General features: G+C 41.9%; 1 long non-coding RNA gene across 1 annotated transcript; it reads left to right on the forward strand.

The window, feature by feature from the left end:
- Positions 1-2,137: 2,137 nt before the first annotated feature.
- On the forward strand, positions 2,138-17,501 carry LOC113960124. The gene is made up of 3 exons (XR_003531983.1): positions 2,138-2,329; positions 5,039-5,040; positions 17,490-17,501. It is a non-coding gene; the product is annotated as an uncharacterized LOC113960124 (long non-coding RNA).
- Positions 17,502-21,011: the final 3,510 nt, after the last annotated feature.

The raw sequence follows: 21,011 nt of genomic DNA on the forward strand, positions 1-21,011 counted from the left end.
GAAAGCTCAACAAAAACTGATATTTATTCCCAAGAGGTGGTCAACAAAACGAACAAACTGGAAAGGAAGGAGGAGGAAAATAAGCCCTCGGTACGACTCCCCAGTTACCCAGGTGTTGCTTATAAAGTTATCTTACTGACCCAGTGTGGGAGGCGTGTCTAAGGGCACAAAGGATGTGCTGAGTAACAGAGCCCAAGAGAGTATGCCCTGACATAAGTAACCTGGTTGGTTAAAGAAGTCACATGGTGTTAAGGAATAAAACCGCGCCAAGTTTGAAATGAAACCTCTTTGTCCACACCACCACGAGGAGCATCATTATTCCTTGTTATACAAGGACCGCATCTGCTACATATGGTGCCCGAACAGGGACATTTTAGCTTATATTAAGCCAATTACCATGGACTCTTTTAGCTTATATTAAGCCAGATATCTGTCCTGAATCAGGAAATCAGCCGGTGACTCCGTGATCGTCTCAATTCTCGGAGATGGGAGCCTTTACCGCAAAAAACCTTGACGTCAGTAAAGCCGTGGTCTCAGTGGCATCTGAGAAACAGAAAGTTAGTTTAGGAGCTCCAAAAATATTAGGAAAGTGCACAAGAGAAGAGAAGAAAGAAGTTGAAGAAGAAACCGAGAGGTTGAGCAGCAACCGGAAAGAGCAGAGGGTCCACACAACATCAAAAGTGGTGAGTCCAGCTGGAAGGCACCCTGCACGCCTAAGACTGCTCCCTGAACAGCAGCGTGCCTGCAGCTCGGAGACCCGGGCCGCGGAGCACCTTAAGATCGTCAGGGAAAAGCCTGTTGGTCCCCGTGTGTCGACCATCTGGTAAAAACGGCCTTGCCGCTGCTGACTGCTGCAGCAGGACCACGTGCGAGAAGCAGCTTTGCCGCTGCCGCATCTTAACACCCCCCAGCCACCGCTGACCCCCTGTCCAGCAGAAACTGCCGCGGCTCCCCGCCTGCTCACCACCGCTGACTGACCCTGCGGGTGTGCTTAAAAAGCACAGCCGCAAAAAAGCCCCCGCGCCGCATTCAAATCGCGCGGGCTTTACCAAAGGCGCCGCGCCTTCCTGATACAGCGCACCCCGACCCCCGCACCGCCCAGCGAACTGCGGGAGCCCCGGAGCCGCCGCTGCCGTGCCGAACCGCCACCGCCGCGAACGCCGTGCTCGCCAGAGACGGAGCCGGACTCGCGCCGAGCCGCCGCGGCATGACTGAGACACCGCCGCCAGCGCCGCTTCTGCCGTTCGCCACTTCAGCAGCCCGCACACGCCGATCGCCTGCACCCCCAAGCACCGCTTCTGCAGCCAGCCCCGCGCCTGTCGCTACAGCTGCCCTGTACCTGCCGCTGCCCCACGCCGCCGCTCGCAGCCTGCACCGGGACACCAGCCATGCACCGAGGACACCCGCCGATCCTGCCCCGCGCCGAGCCGCCGCCGCGCGCCCCTCCACGCCACAGCCGCAACAGACCCGGACCCCCGCAGAGACGCCAAGAGAAAAAAACCGCAGAGAAAAGACTGCCAGATAAACAAAACTGCTACACAAAGGACTCAAAACACGTGTGTTCCCAGCCGCTCGTAGATAAGGTAAACACAAACACTTGTTTCCATAGAAACCTCATGATACATTGAAACGAAACACAGACACAGGCGATTGCCAGTTTTTGCAATATAAAGCAGTTTACTCGGTTATAAACTCTGCCTGCACAAAGCACACAGGGAAAAAAAAAACCCCCACACCGCACCCCCTGCACACACTGCTGGTAGCAGCACAACACAACATAGTAACAGAAACTCAGAGAACATACCGGGGAAAGGGACGGGAGCTGGGAGAGCACAGTTGCTGGGAAGGGACAGAATTGCCATGCAAGCTCCTGGCCTATGGGCCCACAGCAAGCAATTCTGTTACAGCGATGGGGGGGCTAATTCAGCGTACCTACCCCACTTCGCTGCGGATGACCAGTGACCACGTGGCCCGGTGTGGCCCCTCACAGCCCAAACCCTGACCTTTCTGTTCCGGCCCAGGTGCAGCCCCACCCCACCCACAGACACGAGGAGGGAGGCAACCCCGCCCCCTACTCGCTGCCTGTACCGCCCACCACCCCCCAACAGGGAACCGGTCTCACCAGGGCTACAACGGGGGAGAACTGGGAGGGATGGGGGGAGGGGGAGAAGGAAGGGGAGAAAGAACAAAACATGATTCCAATGGGAGGGATCAAAAGGGCAAATGGGGAGAAGTCAGCTAACATGTGGGAACAATGTCTAGACAAGGCAATTCGTATGGAAAGCCTGAATGTTAATCAGGCATGCCCAGACGATATTAGCCAAAGCCAGTCCCCTCAGAGTCAAACCCTGTATAGGGCCACAGAGAACCTGAGGCATTTGATAAGAGGTTCTGGTCTGTCTTTAACCAATATTTTCAAATATTTGGAGGCATTGAGTTACATCTATCTTTTCACCACATATGACTGGGAAGAATTAGTAAAATTAGTTCTCAGTGACACCCAATATACAGTTTGGTTAACTGATTTTCAGAAAAATTGCTCTATTCATATTAAATACCCACAGGCAGGCATCACGGCACACCAATTAAGCAGAGAAGAAAATTATAATCTAGATCCACAATCAAAGTACCATAGAGAGATAGCCAAGCAAGCCCTAAAAGCTATGGAAAGCATTCTCACTGCAGATCAAGATGATCATCTGTCCCCCATTAAAGGGTTACAAAGTTATACTGAGTTAAATTTAAGATGTGTAGACCAGCTGCAGTCTGCTTTGAACAAGCAAATTGAATACAATGAAGCCAGAGAGATGCTGTACAAGCATTTGGCTTTTGAAAGAGAAAATGCAAACTGTGAAGGAGTTTTGCAGAGCCCTCCTGCAAGGGAGAACTGTGACTTTATTGAGCTGGTACAACCCTACCAAAAGGCTAGCTCTGAGAAGCAGCTACCTGCCTCTTTAGCTGCAGCTTTAGATGCCCAGATAAGAGTACAGAAAGAAGTCAGACACACAGCTAGTTGTATTAGTTGTGAAGAAATAGGTCACTCTCAGGAAGATTGTCCTTGGAAGCCCCTAGTAGCAACATTCCATAAACACCCTAACAGCAGAGAAATGACTGAGTTATACCAAAGGTGCCATAAGCAAGGCAAAAGATGTGCTACAGGCATCATACTGCTTGTAGGAGCCCTGCTTGCTGTAATCCTTTGTGGTACTACTTTTCATGTGCAAGAAAAGAAACAAATTAAGGCAAGCCACAATATGCCAATAACCAGTCCCCAAAATACCCGTGTACCCTGTACCCCAAAGAAAGGTGACAGGTGGAAAACATTGCAAATGTTAAGAGCAGAACGTGCAGTCAAAAAACATGCAGAAACCTTGCAAATCGGACTGCCCCTACCTATAAGGCTTCTAGCAAATTGGCCACGAGTGGTAACTGATTCAAAAAACCATTCCTTTACCATTCTCCTTCACCCGGCAGGTGCCCAGAAACCTTTCTTTCCCATCATGGTTTTAAACAGTGCACAATCTATGCAAAGTCACTGCTGGGCTGCCCTTCCTCAGGGAATGCAAAATACCTCGATAAAGTATCAGACAGCCATAATACATCATTATGCAGATGACACATTAATAACCACGGCCACAAGAAATGAACTGCCATTTGTTCCTGCTGCTTTAACCAAAACCACCCAAGATGCAGATCTTCAGGTTGTTTCAGGAGGAATTCAACAACCACAACTCTGGACTTGCCCAGGACGAGAGAACACAGCAAAAAAGTTCTACACAGCTGACACAACTCGAGGTAAAAAACATTTATATTTACAGGAGTTGCAGAAGCCTCAGAAAGCTACCAATTGCTTAAAACCTGTTTTAACCATAACCATAGGGGATCTATACCCTCTCTTTATGTTGCTAAGGGAGAACTTCAATTTAAAGTCTGACAAATCGTTAGCTGCAGAGGCAAACCAAATGTTAGAGAATTATACCAAGGTGATAAAAGGCAAACAGAACAACAGAGATGCTGAAAGGCAATTCTGCCTAGTTCTTGTTTCCAGCAGGTATGAAGCATTGCAGTTTGTTTCAGTGGGATCAAACTGAGAGAAGCCCACTGTTGGTTATAGAACAGCTTTTTCTGTCATACCACACCACCTAAAATCTGTGTAAACTGCTAATATGTTTGCAAGCTTGTCATTTAGGGCAGAGCACGACGGAGAGAACTGGACAGAAGAAATCCTACCTTTACCAACATTCCAGCTTTGAAAGACAATTTGGATAGGATGACAGCTGAGGATGCCGGATTTTAAGATGCCCTGGCAAGTTTTAGTGGTAATATTTTAATTCATCTCCTTAAGCACAGATTGTGGCAGAAATCAGCAATTTGCCTTTAAAAACCACACCAGATGCAAAACTGAACCAGTGAAAGGCCTCAGGGCCTTCACACATGCATCTAGAAAACCACAAAATGCTGCAATGACTTGAATAAATCCTGCCACTGATCAGTAGGAAAATTACAGACCATGAACCAAGCTTCTGTATAGTTCTGGAACTGATTGTCATTCATATTACCTTGAAAAGTTTTTAAACAATCCTCGAGTGTTATGATTGTGCTTATTATGCTATAAGGTTAATATCCCGTCTTGAAAGTTAATTTCCTTGAGATATTGTTAACCCTTACCTGTTGTTTGAAATGCGTTCTGTTTGGTTCCTGTGAGTTACAGAAGGTATGATTTCTATATATATGTACACAAATCACATCCTGACATGCCACAGACAATGACTGACAGTAACTAAGAAGCTGCTAAAGCAGCAATGTTTAACACTATACCCAGAGTTTTAAGGCAAGCAATTGTCTCATTCATTACATCAGAATACAGGTTCTCTAAAGAGACCATTCAAAACAATTAATAAAAACTACATCATCAAGGTATGCTCACACTGTCAGGAAATCACGCTTATGCTGTCCTTATGCCTCTCAGAAAGCATTAACCCTAGCTGGTTAATGGCAAGTGAGATCTAGCAAACAGATATGTACATATCTGAATTAGACGTGTTGAAAATGTACATGCAAATAGATACACATCCACAAAGCATAACTGCTACTACATCCACTAGATAAAACACAAGGGTGTAAAACACGAGTTAGTTGCTTAGCAACCTTGATACACTAAAATGGATTAACATTAATAATAACCAGATACTTCCTATCAAATAGGAAAATTCTCATGTCACGAGCATTCCACATTAAACCATAAAACAGCAAAAGCACATCACATTTTGAAACACATGCTAAATTTAAACAAAAGGGGGGAGAACCAGTGTAACCTGTAAGAACATCTGTAAAAAGCTATGTATGTTATCAATTTTTGAGTTGTGACAGTGCTGAAAGAAGCAGGTCTGAAAAGCAGCACACACCTCAAGCATTTGTTTCTCCCAAACTACTAATCATGGTAAGAATTGATTTCAGGACATTGGACGAGATCCCTAGATTTTGTGACTCAAACAGAATTCTCCCAAGTGTGTAAAACCCTATTCAAATATGTGACCACAGCAGCAGGAACCAGAGCAACGCAGAAGTTTGAAAAGAGTTATGTTATGTTTCAAGTTTACATTAGAAAATGACCAACGTGGTGAAAGCAGTCTCTGAAATGTGCATGTGTGTGTGTGTTCGTGTGTGTGTTCAGTGTACGGTGGCCACCGATGAATGAGATGAGTGAATGAATGAAAATAGTTGTTTGACTAGTCAAATAATGAAAAACAAAACACCTCACAAAATAACATTACCTCAGCCACAGGTCGCTTTTAAGAAATTGAAGTTTGCTAAGATTACCCTGTTTCTTAAATAAAGTTAAATCTCCCAGTTATAAAAACCCTCAGATTAAAAAAGTTGTAGTTTACACACAGTTAAGATAAGTCCAAGTTAATAAAGTTATCTCTCCAAGTTGCACTACCCTATAGGAATATAAGAAGGTTTTAAAAATGTTTACAATAGAAGTATAAGTAATCAAGCAAGCAATGTGCTGGATCACTGCGAAACTTGGTAACTTATAATGTTTTGATCGTTTGAATTGTTGTTTGCATTTTTGTTTACACTGTTATCGTGACTTCTTTTAGATATTTAGGAGGGGGGTGATGTGGGAGGCGTGTCTAAGGGCACAAAGGATGTGCTGAGTAACAGAGCCCAAGAGAGCATGCCCCGACATAAGTAACCTGGTTGGTTAAAGAAGTCACATGGTGTTAAGGAATAAAACCGCGCCGAGTTTGAAATAAAGCCTCTTTGTCCACACCACCACGAGGAGCATCATTATTCCTTGTTATACAAGGACCGCATCTGCTACAACCCAGAATGCCTAGAATTACCCATAGCAGAAGCTGCATTCCCGGAGAGTCGGCAGGCTCACAAAATAACAGGCATCCCCGCAAAAGGCAATGTTGTCCTTGATGTGAAGCTTGTTCCCCCCTCCAACAAGAGCTAACTGCTTTTATACAATTAACTGAGTGATGTCTACCTAGGCAGGTGTGGCCAGCACCGCCCAGCCAGAGGTCCTCAGTCCCTCCCTTTATTATGCAAGTCAACTAATTTGAGTTTATACCAGATGCTTACTTCAAGGATGAAGTTCTCGTCTATCAGTGCTTGTTTTCTCATTACTTGGCAGGGAAAGAACTAAACTTTTACAGGTGTCTGGGCCAAACACAGACCAAAGTATCAACATCCCTGATAGAAGGTCAACCCACCACAGGAGTATTAATACGTGTGTGTTAGCAGTAGGGATCAGTTGGAGCTGGGAATGAATAATTTGTATATACTGGTAGTTTTCAGGCATTGACTTCCTAAGTTCAACCAGAAGAGTTATGAGGGTTGTATTCCATATACCATTATTTAAATCTTGCATTTTGGACTCTGGAGGTGCTCCAGTCTAAAAGTTTGTGTACATTGACTGGAGGGAAAAGGTATATCTCTCCTCTGGTTCTATGTGAAGTAATCCCAGACTCAGAAGTATAGCTGTGTCAACTTCTGGCAAGGCCCAGTGAAGCTCTTGTCAGAACTTATAGTTTAGGCCACACACTGTGCCAACATGGGTTTGTTGGTTTTGGATTCACGTTGGTTTTGAAACATTGCACCACACTGTACCATAAAGATACATTAGCTAAAGCTGTCCTTAGAGAGGGGATCTTTGCACAATATTCCACTGAATAGTTAGATATATTCAAAATCTAATAGATTGACACAGATGAGAATAAAATAATTCCATTCACTACACTAATCTGAAGGCTATATAAAAGAAAAGTACCAAGATTGGTGTTTACAGAGCCATAGTGCTGTCTACTCTCTTGTATGGTTCCGAATCATGGGTCATCTACTGCCACCACCTGCGTCTCCTAGAACGCTTCCATCAATGCTGCCTCCCTACAATCCTAAACATCCACTGGTCCAATTTTGTGACCAATACATCTGTGCTAGAGCAAGCAGCAGTCACAAGTATAGAGGCCATGTTGATGAGAACACAGCTGCGATGGGCAGGGCACATCTCCAGGATGAAGGACCACCACCTCCCTAAGATCTTGCTTTATGGTGAACTTGCCACTGGCTGCCGCATGAGAGGAGCTCCGAAGAAAAGATACAAGGACTCCCTGAAACAACATCTCAGCCTTGGTCATATTGATCACCATAACTGGTCTACTCTGGCCTCCAATCAGGAGGCCTGGAGACACGCCATCTATAACGCAGCTGTCTCCTTTGAGAACACACGCAGGATCACTCTCAAGGAGAAAAGGCAACGCAGAAAGAACCGTGTCTTGCAGAATATACCATCTAAGGAGTCTTTCTGCTGTGCCTTTTGCAATTGGATATGTCTGTCTCGTATTGGCCTCATAAGCCACCAGCGTGCCTGTAACAAATGTGGATAGAGCCTTTCCAAATCTTTGTTCGCGAAGCCTAGCCATGATATTTATTGGTTATTACAGATGGAAAACAAATTCCAAGAAGTGTTGCTAAGAGAGAAACTCCTGTTTTATAAAGCATTGAAGATGAGTGAAGTAATTTGGAACTCTGGGAATAATGGTTTAAGGAATTAAATATTACAGATACTTGGTGATTTATAAACCTTTTAACACTCACGCATAAAAGTAGGTTCTAGAAAGTCAAGTAGAGACAATTGCAATTGTTTCTTTTGATATCTCTATTCTGTGGTAGAAATAGATAAAAAAGAAATGAAACCTTCCATTATATTTTCACTGCGTATCAGTAATTTAGGAACAGAAACAATATGAACTAAATGACAACAAATGTATTAGGTGAGTAGTTTTGTTGAAAGAGATATATTAGCACATAAAATAATCTCTTTTTACAGATTCAACGAACTCTGGAGACAACATGCACACTTTAATGAATGTACCACCTGGACCCAACTGACCTAACGTAAATATGAATCTAGTTATATATTTTTTTTAATTATGCAGCTTTGTTTTATCCAAACCACTACATTTCCATCAGTGTCCATTTTAGGTTTTCGAATGTTTTACAAATCAATCATGCCAGTAGATGCAAAATAATGATTGGGGCCTGTTTTTCAACACAGAAAAGACCTGAGAAGCATGTGCATGTGGATATTTGGGATGACTTAGTTTGTCATACTGCAGTGAAATAGATTTGTGTACCATATGACACCATCTTAGGAGCTGACACCAAGCATTAGTTTCTGCTAGCTTTAAAATTTTATTATAAAAAAGAGTCTGACTGAAGAGGGAAACGAAAACTGTTGAAAGTGGCCCAGCATTGTATTTCCCTGCTATTCTGTAAAAAAGGATAAACCAAATGCCTTTAAGAAGAAACAAACTTTCCTGTTTACCTAAATAAGGTGTCAAGTATGAAAGTGAATGATAACATTTAGGTATTTGCCTTGCAAACTACTGGACTAGAAAAAATCTCAACTGAAAAAAATCTGAATTCTTAGAATTGGTTTCTTTTGTGATCTCTACCTATGCCTTTCATCTAATTACAGTCCATACTGTGAGCCTTTTGAAAAGAGGACAATAAATCTTTAAGAATAAAGATATTTAGATATTGCTAAATCAGTATGCAGTGAATTTTAGAAAATAATCTACGATGCAAATCATAGAATGGTTTGAGATAAAAGGGACCTTGAAGATCATCTAGCTCAAATCCCTCTGCCATGGGCAGGGACACCTTCCACTAGACCAGGTGGCTCAGGGCCCCATCCAACCTGGCCTTGAACACTTCCAGGGAGGGGGCATCCACAACTTCTCTGGGCAACCTGTTCCAGCGCCTTGCCATCCTCACAGTAAAGAATCTCTTCTTAATATCTAATCTAAACCTACTCTCAGTTTGAAGCCATCCCCCCTTGTCCTGTCACTACATGCCCTTGTAAACAGTTCCTCTCTAGCTTTCTTGTAGGCTCCCTTCAGATACTGGAAGGCTGCAATTAGGTCTTCCCAGTCTTCTCTTCTCCAGGCTGAACAATTCCAATTCTCTCAGCCTTTCCTCACAGGAGAGGTGTTCCATCCCTCTAAGTATCTTCACGGCCCTCCTTTGGGCTAATGCCTTTAAGTTTTGAAGAACTGAATTTAAGGTTAATATCTTAAATCTGTAAGAAAATGATCATATTGCAAAGGTAATACAGAGTAGTCTGACTGTCAGTATAGATAGGGTATGTTTTGAAATCTGTTAATCACCTACTAATTGAAGTGAATAGCAAAATTATCTGTAACTTCAATGGGAGTAGAGTTAGGTCAGCACTTGCAGGTTTGAAACTCATGTACAAAGAATTAAAGTAGATTAGCCAGACCACAGAAATAAGTTTCTCAGAAAATGATGAACATAATAATGGAAAAAGTAAAAAAACACAATGACACTTTTTGCAATCACATGGAAGACTTTCACTTGACTCTCACATTCAGGAATGGGACTGTGCATTTTTCCTTTAACGTTTTTCTTCTAAGGAATATTTTTTTTATTAGATTTTCTTAAAAAATTGTGCAGCAATATTTTTTAATGTCTGATCCTTTTATAGTTTCCAGTGGGACCAGGATCAGATGGACCTATGAGTGGACTGGGTGGAATGGATTCACATCACATGAATGGATCATTAGGTAATAATAGTAAATGTTATGAACATTGTGAATTGACAATGAGCAGTGCCATTTTCTATGACTAGTTCTCCAAGTTATGTAGGAGACCATATGTTAAAATATTTTAAAAACTAAAAAAGCTGTATATACATTAATAAGAAATACTTTTTAAGCATATGAATTGAATTATATAATGCACCTATGGACGAAAAATACTCTATGTTATTTATATTGCATAGTATAATTTCAATCCAGTTGTTTCAAACCACTCTATAAACATATCATCACAGTAATGTAGAACTGATGGCATAAGACCCATTTTTCTTTTTCTCTCTTCCTCTTTCAAAAACTTGACAAGGTGTCATTATGACATGCTGGTCTGAGTTCTTATCAAGTACATGGAAGTAAGTTATTACACATATATTGATGTATGCAATAAGTTGTTTTTATCCCATATTTTGATATCCTCATTTGTTCTATAATTAGTCTTCTGTCTGTTAAGTATTAATTTTATTATTCCATCCCCATAAGCAGCTTCAAACAACTGCCATTTTAGTGCACTACGAAAGAACATGCATTCTTGTCAGGGCATACAGTGGCAGGAAGAAAAGAGTACTTCCTGTCTTTTGACATTATGGCTTTCAAGAGATTCTTATCTAAGGGAGAAGCCTTACACAATTCTACAAAACATGCACTGTTTTATCCCCTGAGAGTCTTTTTGGATGAATGACACTTGAAAGGGATTTAAGCAATAATCTGCAGCTAAATAAATTGCATTTATGCCTTCTTCTTCCATACCCACAAGGTAAACAAATACCTTGCATTTATTTGTACTTATACCATAACACTAAGCCACTAACTCTGAATAAAGTTTTTGTATTCTGTTCTTCACTTCCATCTGCACCAAGGAGTATCATTCATATGGGCAACAATGGGGGGAACCTCAGTCTGCAAATACTTCAGATCTCTTTCCTCCTCTGTGTTGATCAGCAAGGTTCTCTTTTACATCTGGGAGCTGGCCCAATAACACAGGGCACCTGCAACACTGCTGAATACAAGCTAAATGTATGATGGGAAAGTAGAAGCCAAGCTGTTACTGTTCCCCTGCTTCTATCCATACTACCATGGTGGATGGAAAATTAGTACAGTTATAGCCTAGAAGCTGGAGAGTATGAGACAGGAAGCATAAAAAGGTAGGAAGAAGGGAGAAATTGGAAAAGGCTATGCCAAGATGCGAAAAAACTAAGCCATCAAACCTCATTTAGGAGATATATTCTGAGCAATTAAAATTCAACAAAATGCATATAACTTCCAATAGAATTGTCTTTTTTTCTTGACAAACAGGTCTCTGAAATTCCTATATTAATTTGCGTAAGGCCATCTTGTGAGTTTATAGCTTTCTTTACATATTACAATCCTAAAATAGATTGTTGATTTAATTATAATGATGCACATTATATTCAAGCAAATGAAAACCTGTAAATGATAATTGCATCTTTTTCTGTCACTTATTATAGCCCAAGAATTATTGAAACAGTTACAGATGAATTTTATATGTACCTAGCTGGTTAGTTATTTTCTCTAGTGAAAAGTATGTCATTTAGTCAAATTAAGAACAACTGTTTTATAAGGTAATTTAATTTCTAAAATGGAACCTGAGCTCTTTTAGGAATGCAAGACTGGAAGAGATCTCCTGCATTCAGTTTCATGCTGCAGTAGGCAGTTATGTCTCATAATCACGTGCATAAATTGGTCAAACTCCATCTTGAACTTCTCTAGCTTCTTTGACCGTAACCCTTCTACTAGGTATCTGTTCATGCCTCTTATGGTTGGAAACAAATCTTTTTATGATTTCCACCAAAAGTTTTCCATTTGTCCACGACAAAAAGACTCTTCCTAATGTTTATGTGTCTGGTGTATATCTAGTGAGAAATCATATTCCTTCTCAGCCTTAATTTTGCTGGCTAAATATACCAAGCTATTTCAGTCTCCTCCCACAACTCCATTTTCTTGATTATTTTTCTTTGACACTATATGTATCAGGGGTTAATTACACTGATACCTTTGGTCTGTGTTTGGTCCAGGCAGCTGTAAAAGTTTTGTTCTTTCCCTGCCAAGTTATGAGAAAACAAGCACTGATAAAATGGGAAATTTGTCCTTGTAATGGTTTGAGAGATAAAGAGATAAGAGCCATGATGCTTGTGATAACAGAAAGGGTTTCCAGACAAAACACAGGCTGTACCATTGTAGAGAAAGTAAAGCTATAGTGATGTAAGTACTCAGAGTAAAGTTTGTGATAATGCTATATTGATGTGTCGTAGAGAGATTTTGATTATATTTTAGTTTGTTGAAGATTGCATGTTGATTGGAGTTTTTCAAATTGTTGTGATATGTTTAAATTTTGCAGAGCGAGGGGGTGGAGTGTTGTGGTGGGGGAAAAAAGTTTTCCCCCTAGAGTTATAAAATGGTAACCCCCCAGGGGGTGGTGTCTCCCTTGGGGTTGAGCCAACCAGCGCTCCTGCAAAATGTAAACATATCACCCAGACCGGAAAAGAAAGGTAGTTGTAGTGGTAGTTGGAGAGGTGGCCATGTTCTGAGCCACGAGGAGAAGGGGCAGGAGTTAGACTGGGCTAAGTATCTGTAGCTAAGAGCTGGGAGTTTTTCTCCACCGTGAGCAGCAGCAGGAGCAGCGGCAAAAACAGCACTGACCAGAGACTGTGGCTGAAAGCCAAGAGATAAGGGAGAAGCAGCAGAGATGGCATGTAGCCAAGGAAGACACAGAGAAATGTCTGATGGAAACAGAGCAGGACTAAGCTCTACAGAGAGAGAGAGAGTTTGGGTAAGAACTGAAACAAACTCCCCAAACCCCTCTGAGACCTCCTAGAGAGGAGGAGGATGATGGACTCTTACCTGAGAAGAGTCTTAGAGTTCTACAGCACCGAAAAGAGAGGAGTTGAGAAGCTCAGGGCTTCCCGGAGCTGGACCAGGACGACTGAAGGAATCCGAAGGAGGGCTTCGCCCCCTTCGCTGCTGCTGCCAAACAACAGCCTGAGACAGAGCACAGGAGCTCTGATAGAACTCTTGAGGCAAAGGCCTTCAACTGAAAGCTGCCCAAGACGTTCTGACTCAGGGGTGAATCCCCTGAGGAAGGGACCTTCATGGGATGTCTTACATCCCATGATATGACAAGGTGAGGCGAACCTTGTCCCTGCTATGCAGTTCATGGAAGAGAAAGACCCTCGCTTGGAGTCGAAGGGCCGAGAGGGGCTTGGAGACCCCCCTCGTGTGTGCTGGCAGAGATCCAGCTACAGCTACTGCATGGAAGAAGAGAGCCTGCTGCCCTAGAGACACTGCTGCTCTGAGAGTGGAAAGGATCTCTTCCTTCTTCCCTCCTGGACTTTTATTTGGAGGAAGAAGAGATTTGATCCATTGTTAATACTGCTTTATCATGGTAGAGATAGTTGAGATTGTGTGTGTAATGTATTATAATATTTATCTGTACAGTCATTGTAATATAATCCCTTACTCCCATTTTGAGTCTTGTGTGGTGTCTGGAAAACCCATCTCACACTGGGCTGAGATGTGGGAGGGGGGTTGGACTCGAGAACTGGATTTTTGGGGCTCTCAAACCATTACAATTTTCTTGTATAAACTATATTTAATTGGTATTCTGTGATTGGCTAATCGTTCTCCAAGGTCACTTGAAGGAGAGATTGAGGAGGAGGAGGATGAAGTAAACCCACCAACTCAATTAAGAAAGACCCCCCCAGGTGCAGTACGCAGGCGCAGGGAAAGCCACACGTGCGCAGAAGAGATATTACTTGCATAATCGGGAGGTGGGACTGAGGGCCTCTGGCTGGGCGGTGCTGGCCACACCTGGCTAGGTTGAGGTCACTCAGTTAATTGTATAAAAAGCAGATAGCTCTTCTTTGGAAAGTAGCTAGCTTCACATCAAGGCCAATGTTGCCTTTGGCAGGAACGCCTGCCAATTTGTGAACTTACTGACTCTCCAAGGATGCAGCTTCTGCTATGGGTAATTATAGGCATTCTAGGTCAGTAAGATAACTTTATAGGCAACAGCTGGGTGCCTGGGGAGGTCGTACTGGGGGCTTATTTCTCTCCTCCTTCCTCCCTTTTGGGTTTGTTCGTTTTGTTGACCACCTCTTGGTAATAAATATCAGTTTTGTTGAGCTTGCAATGGGGTCATGGTTTCAGATTCAGTATGGTCCAAACCCCTCCCTAATACAACTATAGCAGTTTGAATTTGTCTTTTCTGAAATATGGTGACCATAATTGTTTGCTGTCTGTTGCGACTAGAAATGCTTTTCTTGATACATCCATCCTTAAATTATATTTAATTTATTCTTGGCTTTAACCAAGTGAGAGCTACAACATATGAGAAAAATACTTTTTGTTAGTCTTGCACTAATTAGATTTAAAATTTTTGTTTCTGTTACTCCAGTCCTCAGGATCACCTACTTTCTTATGAAAGATATTATCAGTGTTTGTAATGCATCCAAAGTTGATGTCATTTTAGTAAATTTCAGTAGTAGGCTTCTGCTTCTAGGGGAAAAGACATTGATGAAACACTCCCTCAACTGACCCTAGAGATATTTCATTAGAATACCAAAAACACGGAATGGTTTGGGTTGGAAGGGGCCTTAAAGGTCATCTAGTTCCAACCTCACTGCCACGGGTAGGAACACTTTCTGCTAGACCAGGTTGCTCAAAACCCCATCAAACTTGGCCTTGAGCACTTCCAGGGATGGGGTATTAGCATTAGCAGTCTTATATGGAGTTTTGGGTAGCTGAAATTCAGTAAAAATGGTGATCATTTTTTTCAGCAACATTAACTTTTACTAGTTAGCCATGATTTAGCTTCCTCCCTCCCCTCAAGCTGAAGCAACATCTTCCTCAGGTGTATGTACCCAAAATGAATTGCAGTACTTGGCTAAGAGGACAGGGAGGTTGGACATATCCTTTTCTGAGTTGTCAGACTGCCTCATCCTAAAGAATGGCATTTAAGGAACTGATACAGATCAGAAACGTATCCTTTTTTTCTTTTTTTTGCATTAGGTGTATACACTATATATTTTAGTATGAAAATAAACTCTTAGATTAATTTCAACTCAAAATTAACTGATTAACTATCTATTTTAATTTAAGGCTCAGGAGACATGAACAATATTTCCAAAGTGAGTATCTAGTAAAGTATTTGGAATTTTTAGAATAGTATTTCACTCTCAACATATTTTCATGTTCTCTATTAAGTTTTTTATTATGTCTCTAGATTTCCTGCTTGTCAGCTCTTTGGAGACTGTGCAGACAGAATAAGTATTAATTGAAAGTTTAAAAACAATATCTATAATTAATAGGGAGTATAAGTAGACTTAATGTGTATTAATGAATGTGATTAACATAATCTGTTTGATCAGGTTGTAATTTTCCACACTGTGAAGAGAAATAAATATAGTACTAATAATCAATTCTAGTTGGATGCAAATTTTGGGAAATGTCATTAGGATGTTACTTTTATGCACTGTGTGATTCCTTTTGCCACCACTGTAAGGCAACATTAATAAATAAATCACTAGTCTAAGTCCCTAAAAGGTGGATTAAAACATAGTTGAAAAACCCCCACTGTTTTGATACAACTGTTAAACAAACATTAAATACTAAACACAACTATAAAATAGTATATGCAAAATGAATGTGAGTTTAACCTGTAGGGGTTTTGCAGATACAAAAATAATACTGTGCTTGAATGTGTCACTGCTTCCACAAAAATAAAAATCTGCTACATCTATAATAATTATTAATTAATTGTTACATTATAATTACAATTATTAATAATTATTAATTTAGGGACTTATTCAAATAAAGAATTAATGAGCTTATTCAGTGTTGATAAAGTGACAGAAATTTGTCTTTGTAAAATACTGTGTTTTGTACTCAACATCTTCAGATGTATCTAACTAAAACTAATAAAAAATATCACTAAAACTGTCTCCCTGTATTTTTGTACTTTTGATCTATAAATATGGAATTGATTAAGGGATTGTTTCAGTTAAAATTTTATAACTCATTCATTTGAAATTACTGTTACAATTTTCTTATCGATTGTAGGGATAGGTACAATTTCGGAAGAATTTGTGACAGAAAGCTAGAACCGATTTTACTTGGGAAGACTGTAAAATGCCTTCTCAAATGGGTTAGATGTTTTTTTTCTTCCTTCTGCATTTCAGAGAAAGTTTCAGGGAAAAACTGTGAGCAAACTGTGTCTCTCTGGTATGCAGAGAGATAACATGTTTGCAGACATGTACAAGGCCTCCTCAGGCCAGGGGGGGGGGGGGGAGGAGAGAGAGAAGATACAAAAAGCTTTGGAGAAGGCAGGGCATTGTCTTTTTTCCCTGGAGCCCAGTGTGTGCAGCATCGTGAAGAAGTGGACCTTGCATCTGAAATAAACCTTTTTTTATTCCTTCCACTGCCTTGGCATTCTTGAGAAGAAAACCTGTGTATGTTTTACCTTACATTGATCTTGAAAAAAAAGGAATGAGATTTTAAGTGAATTATTGCCTACAACTTTTGGTTGACCCAGGACTAAGTGCTAAAGTGCTGTTGCTAGATGTCTCAGTACAGACTTTGCCACTTTTGAATCTGGCTAAGGCTTGTCTGCACATGTTCTGGTCAGGATATCACTGTAGATGCTCTCTCAGGCTATCACTGACATATGATGAGATACAAACATGTCAAAAAGGGAAGAAAATATTGACCTTAATTTCTGTGGATTAAAACAGAAGTTTGTAGTATAAATTTATTTAAAATACATTTTCAAATATTCAAAAAATAGGAAGCATTCTTCAATTAGTGATACATTCCTTTCAAAATTACATAGGTGATTATAGCCTCAGAATAACCTTCCATGACCTTTCATGGAAAGTAGGACCACAGCAGTATGCCCCTTGCACCATTTTGAGCCTATGAGGGAAAAACATCTATAGCAAGGCTACATTTTTGTATCATGTTCAGGCCCGGTGAAAATGTTGTGGTTTGACCAACTTTTTCCCCCTGGAGCTGGAAGATGGCTAGTTGCAGGGGTGGTATTTTCAGTGCTGAGCCAATGGGAAGCTTGAAACGCCTCTGCGGAATTACATATTTGCTGAAACCAGAAAAGAAGCTTGTGGCATAGTTGGAAATTAGAAGCAGGAGACAGCAGAGGGACCAGGCCCCTCTGCCCCCCTGGTTGGGCTGCGGGGGGCCTGGCATGGTGTTAAAACCGGACTAGGTGCTGTGGCCAAGGAATGGGGGGGGGTTTCCCCACTCACAGTGGGGGTGGCAGCGAAGGCAGCACAGAGCAGCGAGCTGCAGCCAGAGCCGAGACTGGGCTCCTGGACAAAAATTGTGAAGCAGAGATCAGAAGAGTTCCAGAGAGCGAGAGAAAAATAAGCTGCCTGGTGAGCAGCAAAGCATGGCATGGATCCAGACCCTGAGTCTGCAGGAGCAACCAAAGCAGCAACGAGCCGGAGCAGAAAGAGAAGCCTGCTGGAAAAGTTCTGGGGTAGGAACTAAGACAAAAACCCCAGAACCCTTTTTGACCCGGGGAGGGGTGGATCCTGCTTAGGGGACCCCCGAAACTCCTCGTGGAAGGAATCTCCATGGAGCAGAGAATAAAGACTTTAAACTTTAACTCCCTGTATTCCGTGGTGACGACATGGTGACACGAGTGTTCCCTCAAAGCCCATGGGTGAGCCCTTGATAGCGTAGCCGAGTGGTGAGAGGTGGGGGTAGACCCCCCTGCATTCCAATGAAGAGAGAGAGAAGATTTTCTAACTACTGCAAATTGGAACTGTGGCCTTGAGAGTAGAGACTTCTTCTCCTCCTGGACTTTATGGGGGGAGGAAGGGGTGATGTTTGTAAATACATTGTTTTATCATCATAGGAGAATTAGTTAAGATTGTTGTATATATTACTTTATAGTTTTTATTTTGTTAGTAATAAATTTTGATATTATTTCCCCATGCTGAGTTTGTTTGCCTGTGTGAAACTTCTCTCAACCTTTGAGCAAATTTGTGGGGGTTTGAAAAATTGGCTTTGGGTCTCAAACCACGTCAGAAAGGACAACAGTGGACTGAAATTACCATGTTGCCGTAGCTGTCAATATACACCTCCAATGAGATAATAAATATACAGCACATTTCTAATCAGTGTCTATAATTTTTCTTCAGGGCTTTTCTTTTTCAAAAATTTGTTTTTCAAAATGAAGCCTTTTAAAAGTAGAAAACATTTCTATAAATTTGGCACTAAAATTATTTTTAAAAACCTATATTAATCACACTGGTATTAGGTATCAGCATATGCACTAATATGATTATTAGAAAACCTGAATCCAAAAATGTACCTGGAAGTCTTGTAATTTGTGAACCTTAATAAATACATAATGGAAATTATATTCCATGCAAGTCTTTTTCAAATAGCTAAAAGAAAAGTGATGTTTACTTGGGAAGTAAGTGTTGTATTGCTAGATGCTCAAGGCCAAGCACAGGATTTCAATGGAGTAAAATGCATATTAGAGGAACAGATTATCTATTACCACTGAGATGAATGTATTAGGGAGGGGTTCAGAACATACTGAAATCTGAAACCAAGACACCATTGAAAGCTCAATAAAACTGATATTTATTACAAAGTGGCTGAAGTAAATGGGAACCTGAGAGAAAGAGAAACCAATGAGGAAATATGACACCCTACTCACTCAGGTGTCATTCATGGGGTTATCTTACCAATTCCAAATGCCATAAAATCCTCTGCAGCAACTGCATTTTTCAGAGGGTTAGCAGGCTCACACGTAGCAGGCGTCCCCGCTAAAGACAACTTGGTCCTTCGTGTGGAGCAAGCCTCCTCCAAAAAGCCGACTGTCTGCTTTTATACAATCAACTGAGTACATCTGCCTAGGCAGGTGTGGCCAGTACCGCCCCGCCAGAGGCTCTCAGTCCCACCTCCTTGGTTATGCAAGTGCATCCCTTCAGTGCATGCATGAGAACTTTGGAATTCCCCTTCCACATGCGCAGTATGCTTCAGGGGTCTTCCCTAATTGAGTCGGAGATTGTTACTTCCTCCCCTCTTCTTCGGTTTCTCCTTCAAATGTCCTTGGCAGATGATGAACCAATTACAGAACACCAATTAATATAGTTTATACAAGAAGCTCTCTCTCCAAGGACAAAGCTACCGTTTTATCAGTGAATTTGGCAGGGAAAATATAAACTCATACAGGTGACTGGGGCCAAACACAGACCAAAAGTATCAACATCCCTGATACAGATGAAGAAAATTAATCCAGTCTTGGTAGGATTGTTACAGCTGACAGAATTCATAACTACATTTTCCAGAGAAGATTTTAATTTAATTTACTGAATGGTAAAACATGACATTTTTTTAATCTATAAGAATTGATGAATGGACACAAAATAGATTGAGATGGTGTAAAGAACTGATGGAAGCAGTACATGCTTCATCATTGCCTTCTGTTTGTTTTTGTTCCAAATGCGAAAAGCAAATTGTTTTGACTGTTACAGTGGCACCTGCATGCCGTGCATGTTAAACGTGCTGTTGTTATGTAGTTACCACCTGCCGTAAGGCAGGACATCTCTGACTCTATATAAGCAAGTGCCTATGACATGCCCAGGGGAAGAGATCGAAGAGATGCCTTAGGATTGGGCACGCCGCATGGAAGATTGAAGGCGGGAACCCTGCCCCCCCTCCACGAACCACAGGGACGTACTGCAGTCCCCACAGTCACTGAGTGGCTGCAGGACTTCCCCACAGTCACAGAGCAGGGATTCCCCCACATTCAAGAGAACCGGGGCCGCACTGCGCAGACTAAGGCGGGAAACCCTGCCCTGACACACACGGCCGGCACATACCATGGGCACACACACTGCTGCCCACACACAAACTGTGCTCCGAAACTGCCCACTCAGCACTGCGACCAGCCTGGCCAGACCCAGGACGCACCATGGAGTCGACACACTCTGTGAGAACTCCACTCATGTTGCAGAGACAAAAGACCAGAGAACAACCAGATTCCCCCCCCTTCCCCATCACCAAGGACGAGATCCAGTGCAGAGTTCATGGTGGTGGTAAACTCTTTTCTCCGCTTCTTGTAATTACTCTTAGTTTTTCCCACTTTTCTCTATTTTTCCTTCTTTCTCTCTCTGCCTCTCTTATAGTTAATAAAGTTGAATTATCATTCTGGATACCAACATTTGACCTCATTTGTGTCTTAATCTCACTTTCGGGTATATTCAGACTTAAATTCCTTCACGCATTTATGGATAGAGGCACACTTTACCTCTCTGTACCTAAGCAGATTGGAACAGATGGGGGTGCCGTGCTCGTGCAATTTCTGCAGTGATCAAAGAACTATTTGCTTTGGAAAAACTCAGCTAGTGATACAATGCTAGACCCCATAATGTCAATAAATAAGCTCAGAAATTTGCTATAAAACATTTATGTCCATTACACCGTTCGACCTTCCCAGCAGCTGCTGCATGGTATGGGATGACCCCAGTCAATGCCATGCTCTTTTGCCCAGGTGGTAACTAAACTGTTCTTGAAATGGGTCCCATTATCTGACTCAATTCTCTCTGGGGTACCATGTTGCCACTTGCTTTTCAAGGCCCAAGATGGTATTTCAGGCAGTGGCATGAGGCACCAGACACGTTTTCAGCCATCCGGTGGTTACTTCCACCATGGTGAGCACATAGAGCTTACCTTTGAGGGTCTGTGGCAGTGTGATATAAACAACCTGCCAAGCATCTGCATACCTATACTTACTCCAATGTCCACCATACCACAGGGGTTTCAGTCTCTTTGCCTGTTTAATGGCAGTGCATGTCTCACAGTAGTGAATAACCTGGGAGATAGTGTTCATGG

Source organism: Corapipo altera, unplaced genomic scaffold, assembly GCF_003945725.1.
Source record: "Corapipo altera isolate COAL_440 unplaced genomic scaffold, ASM394572v1 60497, whole genome shotgun sequence".
NCBI classification, from domain to species: Eukaryota; Metazoa; Chordata; class Aves; order Passeriformes; family Pipridae; genus Corapipo; species Corapipo altera.